Below are 15,794 nucleotides of genomic sequence, written 5' to 3' on the forward strand. Positions count from 1 at the left end.
ACCTCCATGTTTGGGTTGATGGTCTGTGACATCAGCTTATACAATTACAATTTGACTCCCACAGTTTAACCCATTTTGACCCATCGTTCCAGATATGAAACACCTATAGCAACTTAAATATAGCATATAATATAGAATATAATTATAGAATATAATCATGTAACTATGGTTGTAATAATTATAACATTACTTAATATAATAACATATAAGCTCTAAATTATGATTTCCAACCTATCTTAAAGCACCTGCCTCAACTTTGTTGAAATATTTGTAGAATTGAAAACCTGGGACTTAATGAGTTAACGATATTTACAGAGGGAAACAGCAAGAGATTTTTTTTTCATTTTTACAGTGTAAAAATTTTTCAGTTGTTATCTATATTGTACTTTGAATTTGATCATAACAGTACCCTCACTTTGGATATTAAATGAGTGTTCTTATAAATATCTGAACATAGATTATTCAGAAAGTATACATGTTATTGATTGCAGCTTTATTCGCTCTAAGTTAATTAGTATCGTAAAGATTGAATGGGGGGCTGGGGATGTGGCTCAAGCGGTAGCGCGCTCGCCTGGCATGTGTGCGGCCCGGGTTCGATCCTCAGCACCACATACAAAGATGTTGTGTCTGCCAAATACTAAAAAATAAATATTAAAAAAAAATTCTCTCTCCCACTCTCTCTTTAAAAAAAAAAAAAAAAAGATTGAAGGGAGGAACCAGTGAGGAATCTTTTCTTTTTTTTTTTTAAATATGTATTTATTTTTTAGTTTTTTGGTAGAGACAACATCTTTGTTGGTATGTGGTGCTGAGGATCGAACCCGGGCCGCACGCATGCCAGGCGAGCGCGCTACCGCTTGAGCCACATCCCCAGCCCGAGGAATCTTTTCTTATTGTGCTGTTTTCTGGGAAATAGAAGAAAAGTTGGGGGATTGTCTAAATCTTTTTATAGTTTATGTAATTAAATTACCTACCCCGTGTAATTATCAGTGTACTCTGTCATCCCAAGTTATTGGGAAGTTTCCTCTGCTTATTCTATTTGCCCTCTTGATCCATCTTGTTCAGTTGGCCTATCAGTGCCAAATCTATGTTCAGCTCTCCACCTGTACCAGGGAGATTTTCTTACATAGCATTTTATTGCAAGATCATTTATCTTTTCTATTTCCCATGTATCATATTTAGAGATATAAACTCTTACAACTCTACTTAAATATAACTCCTTTATTGTAGAAGCTCTCATACCAGAGGCTTTAGGTGTTAAAATATTATTATTAATTTGCCAATCAATTGTCACTCATGGGCATAAAGAATCATGTTAAGTCTTATAAAAGCTGTTCTAAACACATCGTCTCCTTTGTATTCCATTGCGGTTTTTCCTTTTTATAAGCAAAACTTCTTATGAACAGAAATGTGATCCCTTTACTTTCTTTCACTAGTTTTATAGATACACCGGGCACGTGCTATTGAGAGAGAGAGAGAGAGAGAGAGAGAGAGAGAGAGAGAGAGGATTTTCTAAAAAATATTTATTTATGTTTTTAAGTTTTCGGCGGGCACAACATCTTTGTTTATGGTGCTGAGGATCGAACCCAGGCCGCATGCATGCCAGACGCACGCGCTACCGCTTGAGCCACATCCCCAGCCCTGGGAACGTACTGTTCTAAAAAGCCATTTGGAGTCTAGGGTTGGAGCCACACTGAGCTGGATTCCAGTCCCAGATGTTCGCTTCACTGCTTTTGACCTTGGACAAGTTACTTACGCTCTTTCCATTTAAAACTGGGCATAATTGGGACTGGGGTTGTGGCTCAGCAGGAAAGTGCTCGCCTAGCACATGCAAGGCCCTGGGTTCCATCCTCAGCACCACATATAAATAATAAAATAAAGGTATTGTGTCCAACTACAAAGAAAAATATTTAAAAAATAGGCATAATTGCAGGGCTGTGGCAGCTGGAGTTAATGTACATGGCAGCAGAGTGAACTCAGTGAACGACTCTGATTATTACTCTTACTTTCAGTTTGGCTAGATCTGCTTGGTCAGACCAAGATATAAATTCATAAATAATTTTCTTAAAAAAAACCAGAAGCCCACTTTTTAAAATGTTGTACCTTGGAAATCTGGACTTCTGACATTTTTATATCATACCAAATTGTATCATTCAAAAGCATATTTATTTGAGCTCTGATTCTCATGCTCTTAATACTTCTACTATAAATATCAAGATGAATACTTCAGCCATTCACTCATGTAATCAGGATTATTAGTTTTAGCAACTTATTTTTGGTAAATGGCTTTATTAGAAACCATTCATACACAATAGAACGCGCCCATTTATTTTATTTGTGTATATATTTTAATTTTACATGTATACATGATTTTATTTTGGAGATGCTGATATTAAATCCAGGGCCTTCCAAATGCTAACTAAGCATACCCCCGGAACTTACCCATTTAAAATGTATAATTTAGTAGTTTTTAGCCTATTCACTATAGTGCATCTATCACCGTACTCAATTTTAGAATATATTCATCACCCCATAAAGCTTGAGTTCTTTATCCCTTAATCCTAACCTGTCATGCCCCTGCCCTAGACATCCTTTCGTTTGTTTTCTGTCTCTATAGATTTGTCTACTGCAGACATTTCATATCAGTGGAATCATAAAATAAATGGTTTCTTGTGACTGACTTATTTAACATAAGATTTTCAAGGTTCGTCCATGGGTAGCATGTATCAATACTTCATTTCTTTTTATTGCTGAATAATATTCCAATGTATAGTTATGCTACATTTTATCTGTCACCAGTTGATGAATTTGGGGTTGGTTTCCACTTTTCTGAATATTTTGAGTAGGACTGCCATGAACATTTGTGATCAGGATTTTGTGAGGACATTTTCACTTTTACATTTCATTTTGTGTGGACATTTTCATATGACCCAGAATAGAATTTCTGGGTCTCATGGTAACTGTAACATTCAACCTTTTGAGAATTGCAAGGACTATTCTCCAAAGCAGCTGCACCATTTTACCTTCTTGCTAGCTGCCGATGGGAGTTGCAATTTCTTCACATCCTTGGCAGCACTTATTATTATCTGCCTTTTTTACGTGATAGCCATCCTCGGGGGTATAATGTGGTATTTCATTATCTCAGCAGCTCTTAGAGTTGAATATAGAATTATATTGCTATGCTTTGGTGATACCAGGTCACGTAGGATGATTGAGAAGTTAAGCCTCACATTCTACCTATTAAGTACCTAGAGAACAGGACTTGCCTAGACTTTTTCTTCTGTTCCCATGATCTCTATTTCATTTTCTCCTGATCTGCAGTTTTTGGTTTCCATCAGTTCTCTTGAACTTATCAGCTCTTCCCCAGCAATTCCTGTCCTCAGATATTAGGACAGAGTACACAAATCAGTAATAGCTTTTCATCTTTTTTTCTTTGTCCATCTGTCTCCTTGAGAAAGATTTCCCTAACAAAAAATTAGAGCATGTACCTAAAATAGATTTTCTTTTGGACACTTACCTACTAAAGTCTCAGGGTGGATTATTTCCTGTTTCCTCTGCCATCTCTTCAAGTCTATATCTCTATTCTATTATGTCTAATACTGTGCCAAGTTAGAATTTCAGGAGATGAAACAAATGAATGAATGTTGTGGACCTTCCAAATCTATTCCCCATAGACCTTAATATTTATATTTTCTATCCCTTTGTGTTTTTGACTTGTGTTTTTTATAAAATTCTGTCAACTTATTTTTTAGATGAATTTTTATCTATGTCTACTCTGTTATTCAGTATGTCTGCTTCATCTTTTTTTGGGGGGGGCGGATCCTGGGGATTGAACTCAGGGGCACTCAACCACTAAGCCACATCTCCAGCTCTATTTTGTATTTTATTTAGAGACAGGGTCTCACTGAGTTAGTTGCTGAGTGTCTTGCTGAATTGCTGAGACTGGCTTAGAACTTGCAATGCTCCTGCTTCAGCCTCCCTGGTTGCTGGCATTACAGGCATGCACCACCTCACCTGACTGCTTGATCTTTTTTCTGCAACTTATCTTAAAGGGGAAGCCTTGACTGGCTGCTAGGTGTAATTGGTGGTGTGGGATGCTGAATAGTTAGATGAGGTTTTCAGAATACAGCCCTTTAATTGTCATCCTTGTTTTATTCTTTGACTCAGAGGGAGCCCTCCTCTCTCAGGATGAGAATTTATGCTTAATCTCTGATGTCTTACACTCTGGTTTCAACTTTCTTGGGATGTCTTGTTCATTGATGGCTCCCACTTGTATTTTTTAGTGTTCTTATGGCCCCACTCATATTTTAATTTTATTTTTTGTCATTTCACATTTTACAGGGAGGGATATTGGATGTGACTACTTATTCAGCCATCTTGAATGAGTTAAGTAAACATTTCCAAGTATTAAAAACTTTAGACAAATTTATCAGAGTTTGTATGAGCAAGGAAAGGATTCATGAATTGGGCATCACTCCAAACTGGTGAGATCCTCCCACCAGTGTGGGTGGGCAGGCAGAATTATTTATAAACAGAAAAAAGGAAATGACATACCAAAATAGCCCAATCGGCTACCAGTTTGCCTTATTTGGACATGTTTTGGCAGTTTTCAGCCTGTGATTGGCTGAAAGCTCAGCTCTTTATTTTACACATACCATCTGCTTTTTCATTCACAGGGATACTAGTTAGAATATTTTAAATATTTTCTCTCTTGTTCCCTAAATTCAGCCTGTGATTGGCTGAAAGCTCAGCTACTCCAACGTGTAGTTTGCCTGCTTTATTGAATTGAGTTATAGATCTCTACTTATAGAAGCAGCTTCAGGCTGAAGTTAATCTAAGTTAACATGTGTTTTTTTTTTTTTTTTTTTTTTTACTTAGACACCTCAAACTTAAATATACAAATATTTTGTTCCCCCACCCCACCCCCACATTGCTTCTGCCTCTTGCTTCGTTCCTCACCTCAGTTAATGGCAGTGTGTTCTGTGCACCATATCCTTCCTCACTTTCTCCCTCAACATTATACTGCCCTTTCCTGACCCTGTTCTGTGTCTCTCCAGTCAGCCCTCCCACTCTCATTACCTCTTACTCTTGCCCCAGTCAGGCTTTTAAGCTGGATATACTGTTGTAGGTGGTCTTTCTGCTTCCATTTTCACCCCTACTCCCCCGTCCATCCTACCAGGTTCTTTTTTTTCCATGGACTACAGGAAAATACAAATGCTATGGAATAGGTGGCATTCACGAATGGCACCAGTATGATCCTGAATTAATTCTGTATCATCTCCCAGTGTGTTTTCTTCACACTCTAAGCTCTAACTCCATTATTATCCGACACTTCCCTTGATTTGTACTTTCATACTTTTGTATGTGTGGTTCTTCTAATTGCATACATGCTTCACCCTGTCTTTACTTCTCATGTTTTATCAGCCTAAACTTATGCTCAGGTCAAACTCTTGTCTCCTCTGGGAAATCTTTGAAGGTTTCTTAGTCACAATTAAACTGTCCTTAGGATATCGTATTTCATAACTCCTGGATATTCATTTATTTAATGGTCACCATCTGATGATTTACTAGTTATCCTGTAACTTCCAAGTAATTAGGACATCAACCCATAGAGATGTTTGTTTTTTAGTACACTTTTTAAAATTAAAATTAAAATGCATTTTACTTGTACAAGTCAGTGGGTTGTAGTATGTCGTTTCCATACTTGTATGTACCGTAGTTTGATTATATCCACTCTCCTGTTTTTATTCCTGTTGCAAGACAGGTGTCTCAGTACAAGGAATTGGTGAAACTTGAGTGAAAGTTAAAAATGCAGCTATAAAGATATGCCCAGGATTGGGGTGAAATTGTTATTTAAGAGAGGTTCGAAAATTTGTCCAGGCATTTCAGTTATTTAACACTGACAATTCTTACTGTACTTACAACATCAGCTCCCAGTGTTAGAGTTCTTCTGCATTTTTGTACTGGCAGTATGCATTAGAAATGGTTTGCTTTGGTGTCTCAACACAGACTGTGCATTTGTTGAAAGTATATTGTGTTGTATTCTAACTGTGTATAACACCTTACTCTGATTTCTGACAATGTAGAATAGGTCCATGTTTCATCTCTGTATTGGTGATGCAATGATCACTGTTTCTTATACTTTTTTTTTTCTTTTCTTTTTGGTACTGGGGATTGAACCCAGGAGTGCTTTACCACTGAGCTACATCCCCAACCTTTTTTATTTTGAAACTGAGTCTCACTAAGTTGCAGAGGCTCCAGGTTGGTGATACTCCTGCCTTAGCCTCCAGAGTTGCTGGGATTGCAGATGTGTGCTACTGTGCCTGGCTCTCAGACCTATTTTTTAATTGCTTATGGTACTTGGGTTAATCTGTGACCTATGCAAACAAACTATTTTAACATATGTCAGTAAGTCTGGGTGTGAAACTCTTCTTAGGTGGCCATGACTAGCAAACTTGAGACATCTAGAAGTATGATTTGCATAAATGACACAAAGCTGTCCCAGAGCCATTCTTGCATATGACTTGGGTATCTTATAGTTCTTCTTCCTGATTTCCTAATGTCTGTGTGTTTTAACTATCTTTATTAAGAGTGGAATTTGTAATAAGAGGATGATTAACTGTGTATAAAAATTTTTCAGATTGGTATCTCATAAAGATATAATATTTTCTTAGGTCTCTTGATTCTTTTTTTTTTTTTTAAAGTTTATTGTAAGGGAATGTAGTCTTTAGTGAGGCTTTGGAGCCTCTAAGACCACTTCCTACTCCAGCTACATAAAACATTTTTCATGGGAGATGATTGGTGGGTTTCAGATGATTGAAGAAAAGGTTAGGAACTACTACTGCTTTTTGTTATTGTTGTTGTTGTTGTTGTTTTTGGTACCAGGGATTGAACTCAGGGACACTAAGGCACATCCCCATCCTAGTTTATACTTTATTTAGAGACAGGGTCTCACTGAGTTGCTAAATCGCTGAAGCTGGCTTTGAACTAGAGATCCTCCTGTCTCAGCTTCCCCAGCTGCTAGGATTACAGGTGTGTGCCACCATGCCTAGATTAGAGCAAGTATTTTTCTAATGTGGTTTCTACTCTGTTTTCAATACTGAGTTGAGGGGGTGGTTGTATGGTAGTTGGGGGCAAGTGAGGCCATCTGCTTAAATTCTTCTGCAAAAAATAATATATATATATATATATATATATATATATATATATATTCTAAGGGTATAGGGATTATTTTCAACACAATTTAATTTTTTATTACATGTCTTAATTTTATATGGATTATGACTAAAATGCTACCTTCCTATCATCAGGTACTTTTATCTATACTGAGCTCATAAATTTAATGTTCGTAAAGTAAGATTATTGATAACACTAGGTGGTGAATTGGAGCTCTCCTTCCAGCTTAGACATCTTCTCGTTAGAAGCCCAAGTCAAACACTTCTGTGTTCTTAGGAATTTATGAGGAGGTGTTTGTGGAAATGAAGAAAATCTCAGACACAGTGGGAAGAAGTTGAGACCCTGGATTCAGTCCCTAAACCGCACACTGTCTGATATGAAATAAAAGCGTGGCTTATGGCGAGAAGTATTTCTATACATTTACCCTGGAGCTCATTGAATGAGTGGGAAGTCCAGTCTTCTGAAGTAATGGAAGTCCGTGACTTTGGAGTTCTTCAGATGCATGTTTGAAAATTCATATTCCTGACCGGTGCAATGGTGCACACCTGTAAACTCGGCTACTGAGGATGCTGAGGCAGGAGGGTCGCAGGTTCTGGGCCAATCTGGGTAACTTAGCAAGACCCTGTTTCGACATTAAAAGGGTAAGGGATGTAGCATAGTAGGAGAGCACCCCTTGGGCTCAATTCTCATTATGGGGTGGGGCTCATTCCTTTTTATTTAACTAGCTTCTCTGACACTTGGCTTTCTCATCAATAAAATGGAAAGGAGTTACATCATGGGACTCCTGAGAAGGTTGAGCAAGACTGTTAGGAATGGCTCTGACATGCTAAACCTTCAAGGAAGAGTAGCTGTCATTGCAACGCTGATAACTTGGTTTTCATTTCATCCCAATGGTTTTTTGTGACCTGGGAGCCATAGAAGTAAACCCTTCTGTAGTTTCCTATGCTTCTTTAAAAAAAAAAAAAAAGTTGCAGATGGACACAATGCCTTTGTTTTATTTATTTATTTTTATATGGTGCTGAGGATCTGACCCAGTGCCTCACACGTGCTAAGCAAGTGCTCCACCATTGAGCCTCAGCCCCAGCCCTCCTTGCTTCTTTATGATGAATGCAATGCTCCTCTCTCTTTAAACAGTCTGTTTTTCATGAGATGAAGGTTATGTTGTTTTGATGCTGCAGTCATTTGTTTTGAGAGGAGAGGAGTATCACTGTGATGCCCAGGCTGGTCTCAAACCCCTGAGCTCAAGCGATCCTCCAGTCTCTGCCTCCTGAATGCTGGGATGACAGGTTCATGCCACCACACACCTGGCTCCTAATTGTGCAATACCGAAGCAGCACTTCAAAATGCTTTCTGGAGCCTTTGTGTAGTGGTGCACAGTCTTTTCGGTGAATTAATTACACCCTACAACACAAACAGGAAAGAAACCAAAACAACCCAAAGGCTTTTTAGTTCAGCTGGTTTCCAGTTTGCAGAGGTGTGGAGAAGACTCAGGACTAGTATATTCAACACCAGATACTTGTGTTTTACCTACTCCTTTTAAGGTGCCAGGTGGTACAAGTCATATTAAGATCCTAAAGCCTTATAAAGGTCCTTATGATAGTGGGTGCGACAGAATGTAAAGAGAATTATAATGTGACTGGTGCCAATAGTTGCTAAGCATTGAATGTATGGGGACAGGTATTATTTCTGCCTGTGGGAGATCTGATAAGGCTTCTAAACAAAGGTGGTAGATACCTTTTCTGCACTCTACAATTCTATGAGTGAAAAAGAATCAGGGTTGGCTATGGTGGCACATGCCTGTAATCCCTGCAACTTGGAGCCTGAGGCAAGGGGATGGTGAATTTGAGGTCAGCCTCAGCAACTTAGCAAGGCCCTAAGCAATTCAGTGAGACCCTGTCTCAAAGTAAAAAATAAAAAGGGCTTGGACATAGCTCAGAGGTAGAAGGCCCGTGGGGTCAACCCCACCCAGTACCACAAAAGAAAATCATAAATCGGAACTGAGCATTTACTTGGGACCTTTTACACAGTGAAGAATACAGAGACAGCTGGGCATTCTGCCTGTTGTCTCTGTATTCTTTTGAAGGTGGCTGTGTGGCAGAGAGCTAATGAAGTGGAGAGGAAGGAGATGGGCAGGGTTGAGCGTCCAAGAAGCCATGTGTTGTACAGAGACTGCACACCCTGTCCCTAGGTGATGGTTTGGCAAGGTCCAGATGTCGCTCTACCTTCCCGTGATTAAAAGAAAAGTATGTTTTCATCAGTCTGTATTAGAGATCAAGACTGCCCCACTGTGGATGAAAATCTCAGTTGGAAGATCCAGATCAGAAAAACCATTGGATTTTTGGCAGGTTCGCAGAGCTGATTGTCCTTAGCCAGAGCCAGGTGCCCGGTGCTGGAAAGCCCCGTGTTTCTGGCTTCTCTGCAGGTGAAGGAGTCTCAGCCATGATGGTTTCTGGTTCTTGTCCATTTTTGCAGAGTTAGCTATGCAAAGGCAGAACTATGTTATGAGATCCGTGTCATAATCAGAACTGAGGAAGAGGGGACAGTAAAAACAGGCCTCTGGCCTTCTCTCCCTCTCTCTTTGTGGTACTGGGGATTGGATCTAGTCTCTCAGATATGGTAGGCAAGCCCCCTATCACTGAGCTGTATCCCAGCCTGTCTTTTGCCCTTTAAATAGAGAGGGGAGAAAAAAAATTCTATTTTCACCCTAATGGCTGCAAAAGCAACCTGTGGTTAGAGATGTTGTCCATGCTTTGGCACCTGAAATAGCAATGTTAAATTTTTTTTCTGGATTCTTGTGAGGGGAATTCAGACTCTACTGAAATATGGTTTTAGTGATTTCATAATTAGTTAAAATATTTGTGTGTGATCTATTTAGTTCCTTTATACCGCTCACTTATCCTATTCAGGAAATTCATGTGGGGGTTCTGGAGCCTTAAAAACAACTGAGGGCTTATTACCTACAGGATGAACTAGTGATGGGAAAGGTCTTAGGGCTTCAGAGAATGGGAGGGATAGAGATCTCAGGTTGGCAGCTTTTCCTCCTAAAGAACTGGGTCTATCTGTCTTAGTTTTATTTATTTATTTATTTTATCATTCTGCTTGCTTTTGGGGCTTATTTAACACTTCTGCCAGTTGTAAAATGAAAAGCAGATTTATTGATTTTTCATAGTAGCCAGTGGTGCAAAAGGACTGGAAAGGAAAGGAAAGAAGGAGAAAGAGGCTAGAACCATTTAGTATGGGAGGATTTACTCATAAATAGAGTACATTCCTATCCTATCCTCTTGAACACTAAGAAAGCAGGGAAAAAAATCCTCAGATTTAAAAAGTCCACAATGGACAAAGAATAATTGACTTTTAGCTAGTTCTACCTCCAATATTCATGACTATTCTGTATCCTGACCTTCTCATAATAGTGAACATTTATTGAGCACCTATTATTGTTGGCAAATGTACTGTGCTTTATATGCATTTGTTCATTGAGTCCTCAGTTTGATGAAATGGGTACTGCTTTTGTCCCTCCTTTACAGATGTGGATATCGAGGCCTACAGAAGCTAAATATTTTTCAATGAGGTCATTCAGGTAATAAATAAGTTGTGAATTATGCACTCCAGCTTGTCTGACCTAGAATTTCTGCTTTTAAAGTCTACCTAGGGGCTGGGGGTGTAGCTGAGTGATAGAGTGCTTGTCCTGCATGTTTGAGACACAGGATTCGAGCCTGTGTCTCTCCATAAATACAAAACAAAATATATGCCCACAGTCCAGAGCCAAGAATGGTGGTGCTCACCTGTAATCCTAGCTGCTTGGGAGGCTAATGGAGGAGGATCATTGGAGACTGTGTGTTTGTGGCCAGCCTGGGAAACGTGGCGCGACCTTGTCTCAAAAACAAAATTTTTAAAAAGCTACCTAGATGGTCATATTGAATATGTCTTATCTTCCCACGTGGACATGACCCAGTGAAAGATAGCTGGAAGCACTAATGCCTTTGTGGAATCTGTCATTGTAAGAGACACCCATTTACCTAAACAATGTTAAATCAAAGATAAGGGATGCGATTAGAGAAAGGACACATTCAGTAAGATCTTACCAGATCAGGGTTTACATCTGATACGATCTGATCATCCATCATTACTTCCCACTCCTGGCCCTGTGCCAGATGATGTCCGCTTCCCTTGAGAAGTGCCAGCTCTGTCTGGCATGGTGCCACACATGGAGATGACCAAGACCCAGCCTTGTGTACGTGACCTAGGTTTCCTTGGAGGGTGGATGGTGATTAGATAATATTGTTGATGCGTAGGTGCCAGATGTGAAGTCGGATAAGAGATATTTCACCCTCAAATTTGTTTGGGAAATGCTGTGTCATTAAGGTCAGATATGTTTTTTAAATCGTAAGATTTCTCAGCACTGTTAAGCTATTAGTGTGTGTTGTGATGCTTAAGAGATTATTACAATTTCAGAAACACTGAAAACAATTTCTGTTATTGGGTCACTTTCTCAGACTTCCTTTCTTGTATCATGTCTTATTCCGGGTAGATTTTATGATTCCTTAAGAAAAACCATTAGGGAGGGCCTAAGAGTTTTAATGTGGACCTAATATTCTTAATTTGGCAATGAGGGGAATCGATATTGTTTTTAGCCCCAAATTCTTTTTGTTCATCCTTAAATCACAAGTTTTGCCTGCTAAGAAGGAGATTTTTGTAACAAAAAGGGATATGGAAGTAATTATTGAGGTAAAAGAATCATTAAAGAGCTTGAAGTAGAAAGAGCTGGAAGGATTGATGACACCCTGTCACTAAGGCAGCTTTCATTTCTGCTCTTGTCCCTGCCTTGCTTCCTGGGACCAAGTGGCACTGATAAAAGGTCCGTCTTCTTAAAGTCTCTGCCAAATTCAGCTTGGGGTGAGCAGGGTGCAGTGTGGACAGCAGCTCTGATGTTTCATCTCTGAAACTGCTAACGTTTTAAAGCTCCAGCCATAAAAAGCCTGATTCAGTAGACAGTTGAATTTAACAATCGAAATGATTCAGTTGAACCATTGCAAAGAAGAATTATTAAAAAGGAATAACAGCCCATCACCAAGTAGCTGGTTATCTTCCTATTCATGTGTGCTATAATTTTTTTTTCCAATGTGTGGTTTGGTTTCGCAATGGCTATTTCGAAACAGGAGAATAAACTAAATGTGGATTGTTTTAGGACAAAGGTGACTCTTAAATCACTATTATGCTTATAAAAAGCAAAAAAAAAGAGAGAAATCTTCGGAAGACATACTTTTCAGCAATATCAGCTCTATCAGTGAACCAACTTCAGCATAAAGGATGCCAGGCAGAAAATGAAGTGGGAGGGCATTGGATATGACTGTCATCAACAGACATCTCCAGGCTGACTTCAGTGAAGCGGCATCTGTGTGGGCCCTTGCCTTTGTCAGACACGCTGCTTAGAGTCAGGGAGCAGGCACAAGTCTGAGACCTCAAGCAGCCATGCATGCTGCCGTGGGCTGGGTGTCCAGTGAGTGGCGTAGACCCATTCAGACCTCTGGCCTCTACAACTGTAAGATAACAACTTTTTGTTGTTTTAAGCCACAAAGAAACCGATACAAGGATGCTGAAAAAAGTGACAGGAGAATTGGGGGTCAGCTCCATGGAGGAAGTGGGTCTTGGGCCAGGTATTAAGTACAATGAAGTCAGCGGGGCACAGTGGCACATACCTGTGGTCCCAGCTCTTGAGGAGGTTGAGGGAAGAAGAAGGCTTGAGATGAGGAGTTCAAGGCCAGCCTGGGTACCATAGCAAGACCCCGTCTCAGAACATCAACAACCATAACAAGAGCAGCAGTAACAATTCGAATTCATGTTCTAGGTACTGAGCTAAGCTTTTTAGTGCCCTTTTAATTCATCTATCCTCCTGGAAACTGAGAAGATAATGTTCTTCCCCCATGACTCCATGATGTAGGCGGAACGGATCTGAGGCTTAGGTTAAATACGTCGAGTGGCGTTAGTCCCTCCAGCTGGTTGCCACCTGGCCTTCTCACAGTTGTTATGGAGCGCTTGTAGGACTCAGGTCACATGCTGACGGTGTCACTGCCATTGCCTCGGTTACCCCCGTAGGATTTGTAGCAGGTCGTGACTCCTAGTCCTTCTGAGGCCTGGATTGATCTGGCCAGCAGCGTGGCTGGGTCAGTACAGAAGACTGGAACCAGAAAATTCAGTCAAGACACGACAGTCCAGACGAGCTAAGAACCCAAGAGGATGGAAACAAAGGGCAAGGGAAGGAGGGAACATTCCAGAGACAAGCCGCTGCTTTGTTGGAACCTAAATCTTGCACTGAGAAAACTCTCCTGCCTCTCATCCCCCTCCCTGTGGTGAGGATGCTGCATTTCATTGAGGTCAGGCACCTTTTGATCAGAACGAATGGAAGATGCTGAAAGGTGTCACATTGACCAGCAGTGGTCCAAGCCTTTCCACCTGCCCACAGAAACCAGGAAGCAGCCACATAGACACTTCTGTAATGGCTTCCTTTTTCTCTTGCAGTGGCCACTCTCAGAGAGCCTCTTTAAATTCTTGGCTTTTTCATTCAAGACAGCAACTGTGTGGTCAACAAGAATAGTACATACTTATTGAAAAGCTACCATTTAAAAGGGCAACAGTCCCAGGCACGGTGGCACACACCTATAATCCCAGTTGCTCGGGAGGCTGAGGCAGGAGGATAGCAAGTTCAAGGCCAGCCTCAGCAACTTAGTGAGACTGTGTCCAAAGGAAAAGAGGGGACTGGGGATGAAGCTCAGTGTTAAAGCTCCCCTGAGCTCAGTCCTCAGTACCATGGACCCCCCCAAAATAGTCACTGTGGGAATCTCAAGTAAATAAAAGTCAGTTCTGAAACACCCAAACAAAGGTGTCCAAATGGAATTAGAAAGGGGAGGTGAATAGGTAGTATCAGGAATTTTTGTATAGTGAGCATTATTAGCTTATCAACATGTAACATTCCACCTGTAGAGAATCAACATTCCTATCTTTTAAGTAGCCATCAAAGTAAGACTCATGTGCCCTGAATATCTTGTGTCATTTAATGGATGGGTTCATTTATTTAATCTGTTTATCACAGGACAACAGGTAAATGACATTATTGTAAATACAGACATGTGTTGCCCAATGATGGGAATATGTCATGAGTAGAAGGAATATACTCTAAAATAATAAAAAGTATAGTAAACACATAAACCAGTAGTAATGTGGTCATTTATTATTATTATTTTTTTAAAGAGAGAGTGAGAGAGAGAGAGAGAGAGAGAGAGAGAGAGAGAGAGAGAGAAAGAATTTTTAATATTTATTTTTTAATTCTCTGTGGACACAACATCTTTGTTGGTATGTGGTGCTGAGGTTCGAACCCGGGACGCACGCATGCCAGGCGAGCGCGCTACCACTTGAGCCACATCCCCAGCCCTGTGGTCATTTATTATTAAGTTATTATGTTGTATGTGATTGTACGGGTTGGACTTTTACATGCGTGACAGCACAGTAGGTTTGTTTACACCAACTTCACCACAAACACATGGATAACTTATTACACTGTGATGATACTGTGACGGGTACGATGCCATCAGACAGTAGGAATCCATTAAAATCTTATGGGACCTCCATCATATATGTGGTCCACCATTGACCAAAATGTCCTTATGTGGCACCTGACTAATTCCTTTTCGGACTTAATGGAATCTTTAGTTAAGTGATACAAAATAAGTAGGACTGGTCCATGTTTTATTTGATTTATTTATGTTTTAAATTTATTTTTGTGGTAAGGATTAAACTTAGAGTCGCATGCATGCTAGACAAGCATTCTACCACTGAGCTACATTCCCAGCTCTATTTATTTTGTTTTGAGACATGGTCTTGCTGAGTTGCCCAGGCTGGCCTTAAATTTGTGATCCTTCTGTCTCAGCCTCCTGAGTGGCTAGTGCATACACTGTGCCCGGCTGATCTATCTTTTAAAAATAATATGATAAGCCAGGCATGGTAGCACACATCTGTAGTCCCAGCTACTCAGGAGGCTGAGTCAGGAGATCCTCTGAAAGCAGCCAAGTCAATATAGCGGGAGCCTAAAAAGTCATCTGTATACTCCCAAACTGGAACTAGACAGTAATGCTTGGGAGAATGCTACGGAATCTCTTCATAGATCGTATTCTTCCTAAATTAGATAGGCCTTGCCACTCTGACATGAAGTAAAGGACAGATTCCCTTTACCTTACCTCCTCCTTCTGGTGAGTGCACCTTTGTTCATTAATGGAGACTGAGTCTTCCCCGGTTCAAAGAATGAGACCTCTCATGGCTGACTTCAGTTAGTAAGGTCAGTCTCTACCCAATGAGGTTTGATTTTTCTCTTCAGTTAAGTGATCAAAGCCAAGTCATCAAAGCCTGAATACTTACAACAGATTCTAATAAATTCTGAGTTAGCTAGTCTTATTAGTTTTAATCAGAGTAAAAAGATTTTTGTCATCTCTGTCTGAAAGTAGGTGTCATATTCTTAGATTCAGAGCCCTCATCCTTAGGATCTTTCCAGCCTTTGCCGAAAAGTTGTCCCTACCAGAGCAGGAACTGTGTCTGTGTAAGAGATGGGACGCCTCAGTACACAAATGTTG

At 40.1% G+C, this 15,794-nt stretch overlaps 1 protein-coding gene across 5 annotated transcripts in view; it reads left to right on the forward strand.

Moving 5' to 3' along the window:
- The window catches only part of Sh3d19 (SH3 domain containing 19), a 175,411-nt gene that overhangs the window by 67,347 nt on the left and 92,270 nt on the right, over nt 1-15,794 (forward strand). The window lies entirely within an intron of this gene.

Source organism: Ictidomys tridecemlineatus, chromosome 9 (assembly GCF_052094955.1).
Source record: "Ictidomys tridecemlineatus isolate mIctTri1 chromosome 9, mIctTri1.hap1, whole genome shotgun sequence".
In the NCBI taxonomy this organism is placed as follows: Eukaryota; Metazoa; Chordata; class Mammalia; order Rodentia; family Sciuridae; genus Ictidomys; species Ictidomys tridecemlineatus.